This window comes from Macrotis lagotis, chromosome 6 (assembly GCF_037893015.1).
Source record: "Macrotis lagotis isolate mMagLag1 chromosome 6, bilby.v1.9.chrom.fasta, whole genome shotgun sequence".
NCBI lineage: Eukaryota > Metazoa > Chordata > Mammalia > Peramelemorphia > Peramelidae > Macrotis > Macrotis lagotis.
The window spans coordinates 231,928,642-231,946,325 of record NC_133663.1 but is presented as its reverse complement, the minus strand read 5'-3'; the positions used below and the strand labels follow the sequence as shown (position 1 = coordinate 231,946,325).

The 17,684-nt window shown below is 32.9% G+C and overlaps 1 protein-coding gene across 2 annotated transcripts in view; it reads right to left on the bottom strand.

Annotated features, from left to right (window-relative positions):
* ARHGAP6 (Rho GTPase activating protein 6) overlaps positions 1–17,684 on the bottom strand; it is a 348,047-nt gene that overhangs the window by 274,432 nt on the left and 55,931 nt on the right. The gene's annotated exons all lie outside the window — the stretch shown is intronic.

The following is a 17,684-nucleotide window of genomic DNA, read 5'->3' as shown; positions in this document are numbered from 1 at the left end:
CTGCTTGTATTCCAGTAGTACCAAACATGGCTGGTGATGTTTAGCTTTGTCCTCACTGCTACATTAAAGTCTGTGTAATCACATCTTTCTTTACCTCAGACCATCGAATTGCACATACCTTTCAGAATTAACAAGGTATAAATCAGTGGCATCAAACTCAATGGAAATGGGTGCCACTAAATCATAAATAAGGACTCCTATGGGATGCATATAGACTTAAAAGCTCCATATTATATATGTTTTATTATATTTTTATTCATTTTATTAAATATTTCTTCAATTGCATTTTTATCTGATACAGGTTTAAAGATTCCTATGAGCTACATATTGACTTAGAAAATCACATATTAGTGTTATCTATGTTTTATTGTATTTTTATTCATTTTGTTAAATATTTCCCAATTGCAATTTTATCTGGTTTAGTCAGTACTCAGGAGTATTATAGGCTGCTTGTATGGTACACCTGAATTGAGTTCTGGTCTTAATCATTCATGTAGACTTGGGTTCAAATCCTCTCTCAGAATTATTAGTAATATGACAAGTCACTTATCACTTTTGGACTTCAGTTTCTTAATTTTTTTAAATAAAGGAATTGGACTCAATGACCGCTAGAGTCTGCTCCATCTAGAAGACACTGAAGGTTATTTTCAACTCTAACTCTATGTCTATTAACTAATGATTTCTCCATTGCCCTAAAACATGCAAGCACAAACAAAATCCCATAGATTTTAACCCTTGCCTTTCTCTAGTTAATATTACCTCCGACTTATTTATCACAAAGCTTCTAAAAATAGTCCTCTAAACTCTATTGTTCCCACTTTCTGACCTAAATACCCTCTAGCTTCCTTTCTCTATCCATGGTTTTTGTTTTGGGTTTTTTTTTTTGCAGTGTTTATTTTCTTTGTCCTCTCTAAAATATTTGACACTGATCACAATCTCCTCTTTCTTGAAGCTCTCTGCTCATCACATTATTTCCAGGATGCTACACTTTCCCCCCCCAGCTCTGATATATTAATTTGTAACCATGAGCAAATCATTTAGAATCTCTGAAACTCACTTTACTCTTCAGAAAAAGAGAAAGATAATAGTTTTTAAACTGTTTATCTCAAAGAGATTTTTATGAGTGCAGTAACTTCTTTCACTAATCCTCAAATTCCAAGATATCTATAACATAGTACATAGGTCTTAAGAGACTTCCCTGAGTTAAGTGGTTTGCCATTGGTCATACAACTAGGAAGAACCATAAGGAATTAACAGGCAAGGAAATTACTTCTGCCAGTTCAAATTAGCATGTTTTCTGCAATTTGTAATCTCAGAGTCTTGCTTGGATCACTAGGTCCAGTCAATATGTCAAGAGAAGAAAAATGCCATTCTTTGCTCATCCTGTAAAATCCTTTAAAACTAAGATCAGATCTGGTTTTATTTGACTGCATAGACATGCGAACTCTCTCTCTCTTCATCTCTTATGAGATTTAGCTTGTACCTTTGCAGAATTCTAACTTATAAATTACAGTTATGAATCTACCACCTCCTAAAATAAACTAAAAGTTGTCTATCAACTTCTCAAATAGATGATAGAATCCTTGATAGTTGGGGCCTTGATTTTAGTCATCTTGGCTCTTTAGAAGCTAATGTTGAGGGCAGCTAGATGGTACAGTGGATAGAGCACCGACCCTGGAATCAGTAGTACCTGTGTTCAAATCCAGCCCTCGGACATTTATTGTGACCTTGGGCAAGCCACTTAACCTCATTGCCTTGCAAAAAAACAAAACAAAACAAAACCTAAAAAAGAAAGAACCTAATGCTGGTTGGTTATTATCCTTAATTCTTTTTTTTTTAGGGTTGTTTTTTTTGCAAGGCAAATGGGGTTAAGGGTTTGCCCAAGGCCACACAGGTAATTATTACACGTGTCTAAGACCGGATTTGAACCCAAGTACTCCTGACTCCAAGGCCGGTGCTTTATCCACTACGCCACCTAGCGCTCCTATTATCCTTTATTCTTGAAGAAGGCCAAAACGACATCACTAAATGGGATGCGAAGTACAGTGTAACTGATCAGAACAATATGAGCTCCCAAAGACTCTACCACAAATAGTCCATATGGTAGATAATTAATAAACATTTGTTTATCCCATGTGATTTCAAGTCCCACCTATGACATATAGTGGTTGGGCAATCAACTTGGGGCAACCCTCTAAGATTATTAGCTACAGAGTAGGTGCCTCTCTGCATTGGAAGATTAACTGTCCTCACTGGAATTCCCTTTAACAATGAAATCTATACTATATATGTGAATGTGTATATGTTGTACGTGTGTGTGTGTGTGTGTGTGTGTGTGTGTATGTGTGTATGAGGGTATATAACTAGATACTTCTAGTCAATATGCTGATAACTTTCAATCACTTGAAAGGAAGAAATAGAATTATGGAAACATTTAAATTATGAGTAAGCTAGATGGAATAGTGGATAGAGTACTGATCCTAGAATCTGGAAGATTCATCTTCCTGAGTTCAGATCTGGCCTCAGACACTATTTGTGTGATCCTGAGCAAGTCACTTAACCCTATTTGCCTCAGTTTCCTCATCTGTGAAATGAACCGGGGAAGGAAATGTCAAATCATTTTAATATGTCTCCCAAGAAAACCTCAAACAGAATTCAAAGAGGCTAATAAAGTGTTGGACACCACAGAAAAACAACTAAAAAACAATTCAGGTTATGTGGAATCTTACTAGTAATATAGTTCAACTTCCCATCTAATATAGGAATATCATGAAATGGTAATCTATCCTCCACTTGTGTGTTTCCAGTGATGTAGAAACTAACTACAAAAAGCCAGTCCATTCAATTTTTAGATTGCTAAAACTGATTCAGTTCTTCCTCATGTTGGAACAAAATATGTTCCTCTGTAATTTCAACACCAATATTCTAGTGCTATCCTCAATGGCCTCTCAGTAAATGAGTAATTCTTCTTCTACATAATAACTTTTCAAATTTTTTTAAAAAAAAATTATTATGCTCCTATGTCTTCTCTTTTCCAAGCTAAAATTCTTGGGAGATGTTAATTCCTTCAGATGATTAGTCTACCATCTATAAGAATATATGATTTAGAGCTAAATTTATAAATGAAGGAAAAAAACTGAGGTTCAGGAAGGTTACACAGATAACAAACCCGGGATTAAAAATCCTTTATGATTCTAATTTAGTATTCTTTCTTCTAACTGAATGTATATTGGTTTCTATGGGATTTCCATATACAATCCTACTATAGGAATGTAGGGAAACTATTGTTAGTTAAGAGTTAGTATTAACCCATGTACTATAAGGAAACAGAATAAGTAGCAATTTAATAATTATTCTAGTTAAAGTTCAAATATACAAGATTTTAACTTTGTATCATGATTATGGAAAATATTGGCAAAGGAAATTATAATTTCATCAATGTGTGGATTTTATAAGCTTTACATATTATATACAGAATAAAAGACAAATTCAAATAAGCATGATGAAGGTATAAAATGTTCCTTAAACAAAACTGAAGGTTTTGAAATTCAAGTTCCAATGGTTGATCAATGAATTTGCTAATTGCTCCCATTAGATGTGGACAAAACTACTAATTTGTTTTAGTTGTAATTCATTGATATATGTAAAAGAGATAGCTTCTTTAGTAATAAAGACTCCCTATCCAAATACTGAGGTTAAAAGTTCACTTAGAAAGCTCCTTGTTAGATCAAGGAGTATATTTCAGATTTTCTGCCTTTCCAGGACTCCATCCTATCTACTGGAACATCTGTTTTTCAGATGAAGCAAACAAAACTGGAATAAAAAAAAGAGTTAACAAAGTTATAATGTCATCTCTTCTCCTGGATCCTACATACAAATTTGGACCCTTTTAAATAAGTAAAGGATACAATTTGGCACATTGGGAAAAAAATAAAAGAAATGTATAAGAATTGACTAATACAACTGTCCTCATTTGAAATCCCCCCAAATGCCATCATATGAACTTAAATCATTGACTTTTCTTGCCACCTGTTCAGTGTATGTAGACCAACAATTGTTACTGTTTATCCAAACAGATACATTTTCCCTATCTGTCTAAACAGATGACTTAACTGTTTATAGTAGATGAGGTTGTTGTTTGTTTTTTCCAATATGGAAGATGAACACATACTTCCATTTACTAATTGAATCTCAGGGAAGAAAAATTCTCAAGAAAGCTCTTTTCATAAACTGATACCTAAAGTCAAAATTTACTAATTTTTCCCTTTTTTGTGTATATAAGCAAAGCAAAATAAAATGAGATAAGTTATCATTACAAAAGGGGCAATCTTATTATTCCCTTACATACTTTATTATTTCAACTTCAATAACTGAAGGATCTGTTATTTCATTGATATGGAGACTCCTATCAACAAAGAGTAAACCCTCTCTAGAATTAATAAGACATGTACAAGAGTTTCTGTGGCTAAAAAGTCACCATCCTGGGGCAATGCTAATCAAGAGCCTCTCCAAACTTAACTACATTAATTATCTCATCCATTTCTGAAGGGTTCTTTTTAGGGTTTTTTTTTTTTGCAAGGCAAATAGGGTTAAGTGGCTTGCCCAAGGCCACACAGCTAGGTAATTATTAAGTGTCTGAGACCAGATTTGAACCCAGGTATTCCTGACTCCAAGGCCAGTGGTTTATCCACTACGCCACTACGCCACCCCCATTTCTGAAGTTTTTAAAAAGCATTAAGTTCTCTGATGCAGTGTTTTGAAATTCTAGGATTATCTCCATATTATTACAGAGCATATGAATCAGGTTCAAGGGTAGCATTCCCCAGCAAGCAAGTAAATGTAAAAATTTCAGAGAGTTTTTTCCACTCCCATTAACATCATTTTAAACAGTATTTTGCATTCAATCAAAAATGCTTTGAATTTAGTGAACCTGTGCAAGATTCAGTCAGTTAGTAAATTTGCATTTATGCAGTACCTATTATATACCAAAAATTGTGGTTAGAAATGGAGATACATGGAAAGGCAAAAACAGTTCTTTTTCTAAAGGAGTTTAGTCCAATGGGGAAACAATGTACAAACAATTATGTACAAACAAGACACAGAGAGGAAAAACCAGAGATAATCAACAGAAGGAAGGCCCTAAAGCTGTAGCAGATCAGGAAAGGTTTAATGCAGAAGTAGCCAAAAGATTGCCCTCCAAGGTCAAACCCATCATCCATGGACCACAAACCAAAGAGGACACCCAGGGATACATTGAAGGAAGGCAGAGTTGCCTCTCTGACAACATCAACAAGATATATTCCTTAAATGAACTAGTTTCCATTAATAAGTCATTATGAATTCAAGATCCGTATTTTTGTCTAAAACAAGAGGTTCTTACCTTTTTATAGGAAATGGTTCCTTTTAGCAGTAAGGTAAAGCCTCAGAATAATGTTTTTAAATACATAAAATAAAATTCATAAGATCATAAAGGATATAATTCATAATGAAAAAGAGTTATCAAAGCACTTTAAAAGTTAATTGATGCCAGATTACAGACCCTGATCTAAAATAGTTTTTGAAATGATTTTTCAGCTTATGTCCCTTCTATGTAAATACTAATTTATTCTTGTGCTGAGGAAAAAATTCATTCAATTTTCCTCATTTTATCTCTGTAAAGCTTTAAGAGGTACCACTTGATTTAGGTATATAGAAAATTAATGAATAAGCCAGGTTTTTCCCCTATTTATGATTCTTTTTCTTTCTGATCTGAAAAGGCCTAATATTTTGCAGGGTGGAAATCCCTCCATCTCTGATTTTTTTGTTGTTGTTGTTCTCTTCCCTAGAACATCTCTAATTTCTTTATGATTTCTCTTGAGGTGTACTGACTAGAATAATAAATGGTATTTCAAATTTGAATGAAACTATGATTTTGTATGAGTTTGGAATAATCTTTTATGTTGTTTCCAAAAACACCATTGAAGATATTCAGCATTTTCTTGGATCTTTGGGTCACCCAAACACTGGTTTTTGGGTCAGTACCTTCCTTCTAAGAATAATCTTTTCTCTCAGAAATTCCACCTGGTTAACCAAGAATTTTGAGCCAATTCCCTACTTGCAATTAGTTATTAATAGGTGTCATCTTTTTTAAAATGACACAATACCTCACATTTAGGTAGCACTTTAAAGTTTACAGATATCTCTTTCCACTAATACTAGAATTATGATCTCAGTTTTACATATGGGAAAACAGAGGTTCAGAGATGTTGTGACTTGCCAAAGGTCACATAGCTGGGTAATAGAAGAAAGGACTCCAATCCAGGATTTTTTGACTCTAAGTTCAGTTTTTTCCCTTTTTCCTTAAATTTTCCCATTCTGAAGACCATTTGTTACTCCCCTCTGCAACAGAATAAGAAAAGAGAAATTTTCTTTCAAAGTTTACTAATTCATGATAACTTATTTTGATATTTCTTTTTTTTAGGTTTTTGCAAGGCAATGGGGTTAAGTAGCTTGCCCAAGGCCACACAGCTAGGTAACTATTAAGTGTCTGAGACCGCATTTGAACCTAAGTACTCCTGACTCCAAGGCCGGTGCTTTATCCATTGTGCCACCTAGCCGCCCTGATATTTCTTCTTCTAATAAACAATAGGGCAGTATTCCACATGGTACCTTGAAAACATAACCCATGATTCTACTGAGTTGAGGGTTAGTCAGGAGATAAAGATCACCATAACTAGACATCCACACAAGAGAACCTATTCAAAATAACTCTCATTCTACAAGTCAGTCTTAAGTTGAATGGTCTCCTAGACCTTGGTCAAATGTTTTGCCATGGTCCTAAACTAAGTCTAACCTTGATTTTGGGTTTTTAGACCAATTACTTCAAATCTCTAAGCACACAGTTCTTCTTACCAGTTTTCCTTTTTCCTTTTCCCCCATAACTTCCCATTCCTACTATCCCTTTCTCACACACCAGTCACACCATTTGTCAAGGTGAGCTTTCTAACAAGTTTATACACAAAGAAGGAATAAAAGAGTTCATATCAAAGGTAAACATTCTTAAGTGTTTTACTGGTCACCTCTAACCTTGCTAATTCTAGGGTAGATTCCTCCACCCTTAATCCTGGGATGAATTGGATCAGGGGCTCTTATGTCATGTCATCTCCTTTATCAAGGTCCAATCCAGAGTGTCAAAATACCTGCTATAGCCTTGGAAAGGAAGTTTTCCTTGTCAAGATGTTCATCTCTTGTTTTAGCTCTGACAAGTTTCTGGCTTTCTGTGGTTAACTCAGCATATTGCTTAAAAATCTACAATGACTGAGAAGGGTCATCATGATAGATGGTTTGGCCTCACATACTCATGCAACCTTTATCTCATAGATAAGGCACATATTATCCAAAGATTAACACATGATGCCTATAAGTGTACTACATTAACTGTAAGAATAGTTAAATACTGTTTACACATCTTTGTGTAATTGAGAGCAATCTACTGGCCTCTAAAACTTCCCATCTTCATTTCTCCTTCTGATAGAAATCCTAAGAAATTATATAGAAATTTGTTTCTGATCAGGAAGTGCCTAGCTAAGAGAGATGATATTAACAACCAAGTCTTATGTCAATGTTGGGTAGCAACTATTGTATGATGGTTAGAGGGTTGTGTTTAGAGTCAGGAAGGCCTGAATCCAAACCTGAGTTCACTCAGTTATAGTTTTCTAAATATAAAGAGGGGATTGTATTTGGTGGCCTATAATATCCCTTCCAACTTCTAGGTCTATTGTCCTATCTATGTTCTGAACACCATGTGTAAAAGAACCATTCTTTTTTCTTCATGCTACAATTCATTCATTCACTTATTCCCTCATTCACTAGTTCACTGATGAGTAGTAATTTAAGTGTCCAGAACTGTATATTAGGTTTTTGGAGTGATATCTAAGAAATATGTAAGATCATTCCTTGTCCCAAGGAGGTTAGTGGAAATTACAAAGTATGCCAGAATCCAAAGGATACTTTATTTTGAGTTGTCATTTATCTTGTATTGAAAAACAGTCATCCAAAGCAGTTCCAAAGAAATGAACATAACTTTTTCATAACAACACAAATATCAGAATGCTTAAAGAGTTCAACTTCTTTCTCAATTAAATATCCAGAATCTAGTGTATCCTCACGAACTTAAATATGAGGGAGTTCATAAATTTATGGCATACATCTCCACAATATTGTTTGTGAAAAACCTTGTATGGTTTCCATCTATCTGAACAGAAGGATATAGTTTCCAAAGAATGATTGTACCATTACAATAACTGAACATATCCAGGCAAGTTATCCTGATCTGTTCCCCCCACCTCCAACTGAAATTTTTTGTTACAGGCATATAGTTGTTTACTCCCAAAATCACTAACTAAAATGTCACTTTCTTTACCACTAAAGTTTTCCTTGGACAAATTATTAGTTAGGCTGAAAGAACTCATTAACAACTTTAACAGCTTATAATCATTTTAATATGGTTTACGTTTTTAGAGTTAAGATAGAAAATATAAAAACTAAAATTGCTTATTTTTTAAACTAGATCACAAGAAAATATTGAATATTTCCCCTATATTCAAAGTTTGAAATAATATTTGAGAAAGTTGTTGTCCACACTAAATAAATATCTAACAGAAGGATAACAACATTCTGAAAGGAAATGAAAAAATTAACTCAAAAAAATCCATAACAACAAATATGACATCTGCAAGAATATTTTAGCACAAATACTAATATAGAAATATTTAATGATGTGTTAGAATGTCTGTATAAACATGCATTCAAGTATATTTGTGCAAATTATTTAGCAAGACTGAACTAATTTAAGGCTAATGTCAAAGTAAAATGCCAGCTTACGGAAGTAAGATGTTTGGCTTAAATGATTAAATTCCTTTAACAATGTAGATGCTGAAACCATCTGAGTCAGAAAGGTTAATAAGGAGAAAACAGGAAAGGGTCATTTCTCTTTGCATTATTTTGCCAAAGTTTTTTTTTTCAAAATGGAATATCTTTTTTAAAAAAAGTAAAGAGAGAAAACAAATCATCTGTCAGGAATTATTTTGAGACATTCTGCATTCTCCCCACTTATTCATATTCTATGTCTGGAATATATGATAGGTATTATAACTGAAGAAATTATAGAGATTGTCTAATATACCATCCTTATTTATAGATGAAGGTCCTGAAGCTCTGAGAATGAAATGATTGGTTCAGGGTCAGACAAGTATTAAAAAGACAGTTAGGAATTGAACCTGAGACTTATGAATTTAAATTTTTTAATATTTAACCCCGCATCCCCTTCTATTGGAATTATTTATTTAATTCAAGATACAATTGAGTGCCAACCCTTCCATAAAAATTTACCTTATCTCTTCCCCTCTAAGGGTTAAGTAATCGCTCTCTAATTTTTTTTCCTGTTTGATGATCTCAATCAATCAATAGAAAATTTCTTAAAATTCTACTTTAGCCAGTTACTACTGTTTTATGAATTCTTTTTATTATATATCAAAACTTATAGTTTTGATGTAGTTGTGTTAGACTCTCAAACAGTTATAAATTTCTGGAGGTGAGTTTCTATATAGTGTTCTATTTGTAGGTTCAATATCTAACAGAATACATCACACACATAGATGCTTAATATATTTGCTGAATGAATGAAAGAATAATATTATGGTTGATCAGTTACTTTCTTTTTTATAAATACTTTATTTGTTTTCCAATTATATACAATAGTAGTTTCTACCAATTTTTCTTTTGCAACGTTTTGAATTTTACAATTTTCCCCTTCCCTTCTCCCCCCCAACAGAAGGCATTCTGATAGTCTTTTGTTTCCATGATCTGCATGGATCAATATTGAATGTATTGAGAGGAAAAACATATCCTTAAGGAAGACAGAAAATAAGACAGAGATAGTGAAATTATGTAATACATAAGATGACTTTTTAAAAATTCAAGATAATAATCTTTGCCCTTTGTTTAAAGTCCATGGTTCCTTCTCTGGATACAGATGGTATTCTCCATCACAGATTCCCTAAAACTGTCCCTGCACTGATAGAGTACGGAAGTCCATGAAACATCAAGTTTGATCATCACCCCATGTTGCTGTTAGGCTGTAAAATAGTTTTCTGGTTCTGCTCATCTCACTCAGCATCAATTCATGCAAAATTTACTTTCTAAATATTATTGTCTCAGGCCCTTCCAAACCTTTTAAGTATCTTCAAATATCCAGAGTCTTTCTTTTTCAGAAGAGTGCAATGAAATCATATTCTCTGGGAATATTTGTTTGCTGTGATGCCCTAATTTTTCATTTAGTATAAATACAAATGAACTAAAAAGAACCTATGAAGAAAGATCCTATCTGTATCCAGAGAAAGAACTAGAAGTATGCACAGAATCATCTTATAAAGACACACACACACACACACACACACACACACATACACACACACTAACCTATCTGTGTCTAATGCTAGCCATGTGGAAGGTTGGGGAGGAGGTTAGGAGGAAGGGAAGAAAAAGAGAAAAAAGAAATATACATGATGACTTTAATATATATTTAAAAAGAAGAGTATGTTGCACATAATAGATTTGCAGGTGCAATCCTCTTGTCATATAATGTGATAGAAATGCTTGTTAAACTCCACAGATTAAAAATAAAATAAATAGAACATTTCAAATTAAAATACTTCTCATATATATATATATATATATATATATATCAATAAAACTGGAAAATAATTTGAAATCTTTATTGACATAAATATTGCTGACTGTGATGGAATACATCTATAATCCCTACAGCTAGAAAGGCTGAAGCTGATAGAATTTAGGCTCAGGAATTCTGAGCTGCAGTGGGCTAAGCTAATTGAGTACTGAAACTAAATTTGATATTAATTTGGTAGGTTATGGGGGTAGTGAACCTCTTAGGCAACCTGCAGAGGTTATAAATAGAATAGGTCAAATCTCCCATAATGATGACTTGAACTTATGAGTAACCCCTACATTTTTAGCCTAGGCAAGATTTTAAAATCTACTCTTAGAGAATTAAAAAAAATAAAGCAATTAAAAATGCTGGAAAGACTGTGAGAAGACAAACATGCCAATATATTGTTGCTGGAACTTTAAAATGGTACAATTGTTTTATAAAATAATTTAGAATTGTGTAAAAAAGAGAAAGTCTTTAAATTCTTAATAGATTTTGATCCAGTGATTTCACTTTTTGGCATGTGCTCCAAAGAGGTCAATGACAGAAAGAGAGATGCCATAAATATCAAAAGATTCATACTGTACTTTTTGTGTTACCAAAAAACAAAAAAGAAAACAAAATAGGTATCCAGCATTTGGGGAATGGCTGAACAAATTACATGAGACATGACTGCAGGATTGTCCTATGAAAATAATGGATATAAGGAATTCAGAGAAACAGGAAGAATTTTATAAACTTATACAAAGTAAAATAAGCAGAACTAAGAGAACCCTATATACAAAAATAATAATAATAATAATGTGAACTAAATAATCACATGATTAGAATGAGAGCTGATTCAAAGGAGATGCTTACTGACTTCTATTTATATTTCCAGTTCTTCACTATTGTCTGTCCTTCCTGACATTTTTTTTTGACTTTCTGTCTGCCCCAAAGGCAGACAAACTCCCAACAAATAAACTGTAATGATTACTTTTGGTCCTGGAGAACCAATGATGACACTTCCTGCACTGATAGACAGGAAATTATGGGTGTAGAAAATGGTATACATCATCAGCCTCAGTTGTATAAGTTTAACACTTTTTTTATACCATGAAAATAGTTTAGTTGAGGGAGACCTATCTGAAAATAATTATGGTATAAAAACAAAAGGGATTAATAACATTTCTTTTTCACATGAATTTATATCAGCTTTGTTTCCATTTCAGATTGCAGTTAAGTGCAGATGATAGTTACAAAGAATTTGCCTACTTTTTATTCTCTAATTGCTGAGTGAGACTATTTACCAGAAAAAAATACAATTTACCACATCTTTACAACATGGGAATACTTGCCACAGTTTGTCATCTGCTGGCATATGCAATCTTTGATGACTCAGAGTCACTTTCACTTTGTAGATGTGTTTAGAATGAGACTTTAATTAGGGTACATATTTTAAGAGGCAGAACTCAGAAAAATACCTTTTAAACATTAAACTCTGTGAGATTTTTGTCAAATATATATGCACACATATATTAAAATCTTTACTAAAAATTACTGTATTTTCAATTTCTGAAAATTTTAACTTTTTTATCTTACTTCCCTGTTTTAAAAAATTAACTATACTTGGTATTGGAAAATCGTAAGTAAACACTTCTTAACATTCTTTAACTTTTAAAAGGAAAAAAGGCAAGTTTTTTTCGGTTTTGGAAAACAGTGATACAGAGGAAATATCCTAATATGAACTGTGCTCTCCCAAGCTTTATGCCAAATTAAAGGCATCTTAATCAAATGTGATTATGGATTCACTTTTTAAATTTCTAAATTTTAAATGATTTTTCAGGAATCTTTATTAATCATATTGGAAGCAAACAAAAAGATCAAGGATCAATATTTTCCTTAGATTGAAAGATTACTGGTGACTAACGATGAAGTGATAACAAATATATATTCATATCCTACCTGTTCCTGTTTTCACTACTAAGGATAAAGAAATGCAGTTTGAGAAGGATGGAATTAAAATGATCAGTTCAAAACCCGAAACCCAAGATTAGTGGGGAAACAATAGAGATTTCAGGAAGTTTGATGTCAATTCCTGGAAAAATTCTAGGTCAGATTGCTGAAGAGATGTTATGTGAGTACTTTAGAGAAGAACACACCACATTAGAGTAAGAATATGGGAATAGAACAAAGGTATCTTATTTGTGTTATTTATTTATTTGTTTGTTTGTTTATTTATTTATTTATTTATTCTTTCCTATCGTTTTAAAGATCAGAGGTTTTAGATAGGGTTTTGTTTCTTATTTTTATATGGAATTTTTTTGGTCACTTAAAAATTTATTTGCTATTTGTATACGTATGTGTATTCATATGTGTACATGTAAATATAAAATACAAACATATGCCCATGTATATAATACATATAAAAATAGGAAAGTTCATATATATAACATTAACAAATGTATATAATAAAATATAGCAAATACAAATATTTGCTAAATATATACACATGCATATAAACATGAACATGTTTATATAAATATATTAATACAAATAAATATATCTATAATTAAATGTTTATAAAATATATGTTATATATTGGCATATATATGTATGACTAAAAAACACATTGTGTCAACAATACCTTTGTTTTCTTAAACAGATTTGCTTTGTAGTTCAGGGTAATACTGTGGAAGTCAAATGTTTGAATTTTGATTTTGTATTTCATTTTGGATTCAATAAACATTTATGAAATGCCTATTGTGTGCAGATCAACTATAGGTAAGTGTGAAGAGCAAGCATTAGAATAAAGAATAGGTAAATACAATATTTCTGATATCCTTCTATACAGAAGCAGCAAAAAAAGTTTCAAGATAAACTACAAAGTAGTCAGTGGATCTCATGTGGCCAAAATATAAAGAGCTTAAATAGCATCGTCAAAGTGCAAGAGATGAGAATATTTAGAAGACTGCACAGTCCCTGTATAAATTCTTACATTTAGATCAAATGACAATTTCTTAGTGGTCTTTGGAGAATCCTGAACCTCAGTAAATTTGAATCAGAGAGCTAAGATTGGAAGGAAAAAATTTAGAGGTCATTTATTTCAACCACTTACACCATTCAAGAATTTTCCCTATATTCCTCTGAGTGACAGAAAATTAACTGGTTTATTAGAAACTCTTGGTGTTAGTTTAGTTTCTATGGTCATACTACTTGAATTCAGTAATCTGCCTTAATTTTAGCCCATTTTAGTAATATGGTAACAAAAAATTCCCCAAACCCAGTAGTTAGTGTATATATAGTACACAGACCCAGTAGTTAGTATATATCACATATATTTTCAAATGTCACTATATTAATATCTAGAAATAATTGTACAGCAGAAACAAAAGTATTAATAAAACTTGTTTAAAGAAAAACTCCTAAGTACTCTCAGATGGGTGTAATTAAGTTTTCTCATCTCAACATAATAATTTCTGGGTGCAAAGTTCAGTAAATAAGTACTTCATTAACCCAGTAGGGAAAATATCTATATATCTATATATGAAACATTAAGTGACTTGACCAAAGTCAAACAGGTAGTAAGTATCCAGTGTCTCAGGACACATCTGAACTCAGGTCTTCCTGATTCCAGGACCAGTGCTCCACCCACGGCAACACCTGCCTGCTCTTCTTATTTTATTATTTCTACTTTTTGATCATTAAGTCACTATTGGTAAAATGTTCCAGACTCATTCTATCCAATGGCAATTTTACATTGTTTTTTATAGTTTACTTGCAATTTTGATTATTCCAGAATCAAGCTAGCCTACAATACAGTCATATCACCTTGTCAGGAAGTAGTAGCCTGGGATTATCATGGTGCAGTGGAAAGAATACTTGGAAGACTTGAGTTACATAAGAAAACAAGAGTTAGAATTTCAGTTCTGACAGTTATTAACCATGTGACCCTTGGGAAATCGCCTAACTTCTCTGAGTCTATTTCTTCCTCTATAAAATGTAGATAAGATGATTTAGGCTACCCTGACAAAGACTGGGTTTTTTTTCACTTATGAGAAAATAATTTTACAAATTTAAAATAGATATATAATGTATTTATTTTAAAACTTATCATTTAAAACCCTGAATAACTTGAATTTTAAATCCCATCTCAGTCTCTTCCTGTCCAGTAGTCCAGTTGCAGTTCCTGTCCAAGATATATTTTACATAATTAGGTAACCATCTAAATGAATAGAACACTCCAATCAAGACAAAACAAACCACTTTGTTTTACTAGCATGGATGTTAGATCAATCTGCTGTTGCCAAGGATTCAATGAGAGGTCATGCAGCATTCTAGGATTTGGGTACAATTTGTGCAATGACATATGTGAAGATTGACTTCTAGAAACACTCATTAATAACAGGGAATTCTGCTTTTGTTTGGATTATATGAGGTTCAGTTTTCATAGTACTAATGAACACCTTAGGGGGAACATATATCACTCTCCCTGTCTTAGAACTCACTTGATATCAGTACTCCATAATTATCATGTTGTGGACATGATAAATTCAGTTAAACTAAGTTCTCTGTAGGCTGATTTTCCCCTTAACTGTTTTTCAGTGTTTTAGAAGATAATTTTGTTCTTATCTTCCTGTTATTCTCCTCTATAATAGTTTGAAAATAAGCACATACCATAAATTGTCATTTTCCTTAGTTACCATGTCTTTTCTATCACACTGTTTCATATCATCCTTATTACCACATAGTCCCATTCAACTCCAGTTTCCTTATTTATAGAATGAAGACAACTTAACCCACAGGATGGGGTAAAATCAAATGAAATTAACTAGACACTATCATTGATCTCATTTTTCTTATTTTATAATCAAAGACATTCAGAAAGAGAACTAAGACAAGTTGGTACTATGATATTCTTTTATGTATAAGTTAGCAACTCATAAGAAATTTACACTTGACAATTTTTTTATATGAAAAAAATGTCTGCTTCTGAACTAAATTTTCTCTTGACCAAGTTCACTTCTCTGGAGGCATAGGTCTACTCAGAATTCTTCAGGAAGCAGGGTTGCATTTGTTCATTTGAATATGACTAGATGTAGAATATTGAAGAGAAGGCAGAACACAATTTGAAAAGATAGATAATTTTTCAGGTTAATAACTGGAAATTTACATACCAAAACTGTCCTGTGATTGTGAAACAGAATACTATCTGATCAAGGATAGAAGATGAGAATTTGACTTCCTATTATTTATTTAAAGTGGGAACATTGAGAGAGAGAGAGAGAGAGAGAGAGAGAGAGAGAGAGAGAGAGAGAGAGAGAGAAGACTAGGGCAGATTTGAGTCATACAACAGAAAGACACATATACACATACACACACACACACACACACACACACATACACAAACACACACACACAGTATTCTTGCTTATAATCATTTATTCCTGGGCAGATTGATTCTTTAATGAGATCCTGGAGGGTTCTCTTCTGTCACTTGCTACAAAAAGAGAACAGTAGAAAAGCAGAAGGTATTTCTTTAAACTGTCACCTATTCTAGGGGAAAGAGAGCAGTGAAAAGGAAAATAAGAAACCTGCAAAGAAAAAGCTTGAAGGTTTTTTTTGCCTATTTTAAGAAAACGGCCATCAACTTTTCCTAAAATAGTTTAATAATACTTCAACTGAAATTAACTCTGAAAGTTAGAAGTGATGGATCCTATAAATTGCTGCTGAAAAAGTCCAGTTGTGCAAAGGGATAACTTTCTGAGGTAAAAAGAAGCTTCTGAAATTTACAGTTCTAGAATTATGAGATATTTTGAGAAAATGAATTTTCCTTACCTAAGTGCTTCCGTGCCAAGTTTCTGGCATTCTTCCTCACAGATCATGAGTGCAATGAATAGTAGGGCCAATGTTTAGGAATATTGATATATTGATTTTTGTAAAATTAATCTTGAGTATTTAGGATGTTCTTATTATTTCTTTCACTTTTTAAGTAAATGAAATGGTTATTTTAAGATCCATTGGAGTTTTATTGTTAATGGTTAGTTTTGTGTAAATGGAAGTACACGGAGATTTGAGAGCTATTGTGATCAGTAAAGGGAATGTATTTATCTGCAATAGAATCAGTACTTTGGGAGACTTTGTGATACTTCCATGGGAACCAAGAGTTACCAACATGAGGACTGACTGAGGTTATTGACTCTGCACTAAATGTAGAGGTTCATGCTAAGGACATTTCACACACCTTCTACATGTTCAGTATTTGAAAGACTGCTGCAGAAGGGATTAAAATATACATGGAGAAAGCCTAGGTGCCTAAAATATCTCACAACTCTGTAATTGTAAACTTGCTTCTCCTCTTTTTTTAAAGTTTTTGCTAGGCAATGGGGTTAAGTGGCTTGCCCAAGGCCACACAGCTAGGTAATTATTAAGTGTCTGAGACCGGATTTGAACCCAGGTACTCCTGACTCCAGAGCTGGTGCTTTATCCACTGTGCCACCTAGCCACCCCTGCTTCTCCTCTTTTTACCTCAGCAGCTCTCCATTAAAATTCTTTAATGAACATTGCTTTTGGGTTGAACAAGATTTCTCATCTAAGTTCAATTAATCCTCATTTGTATTTGCCTCATACCTCACTAGTGTCCCAGTCATCCTGTTGACTTTCTATGATTCTCTACTTCTAAGCTTTTTGTAATGAAATATAAGTATTGGGATATATGTTTTGTTATTTTGTTATTTTCACTAGACATAAATTAAAACTTTATAGTGAGTTAAAAAGCTCATTTTCTTTAGATGATAAAAAGGATTTGGTTCATAAATTTAGAGCTGGAGACCTAAGAGGCTTTCTAATCTAATTCTCTAATTTTATATATCAGGAAACTGAGACTTCAGAAGGTGAAATGACTTGTCTAGATGATACAGGTAGTTGTGTCAGAGGTAGACACTGAACAGTCTTTCTGACTACAGGAGCACCACTCTATCTACCATAATACATTGCC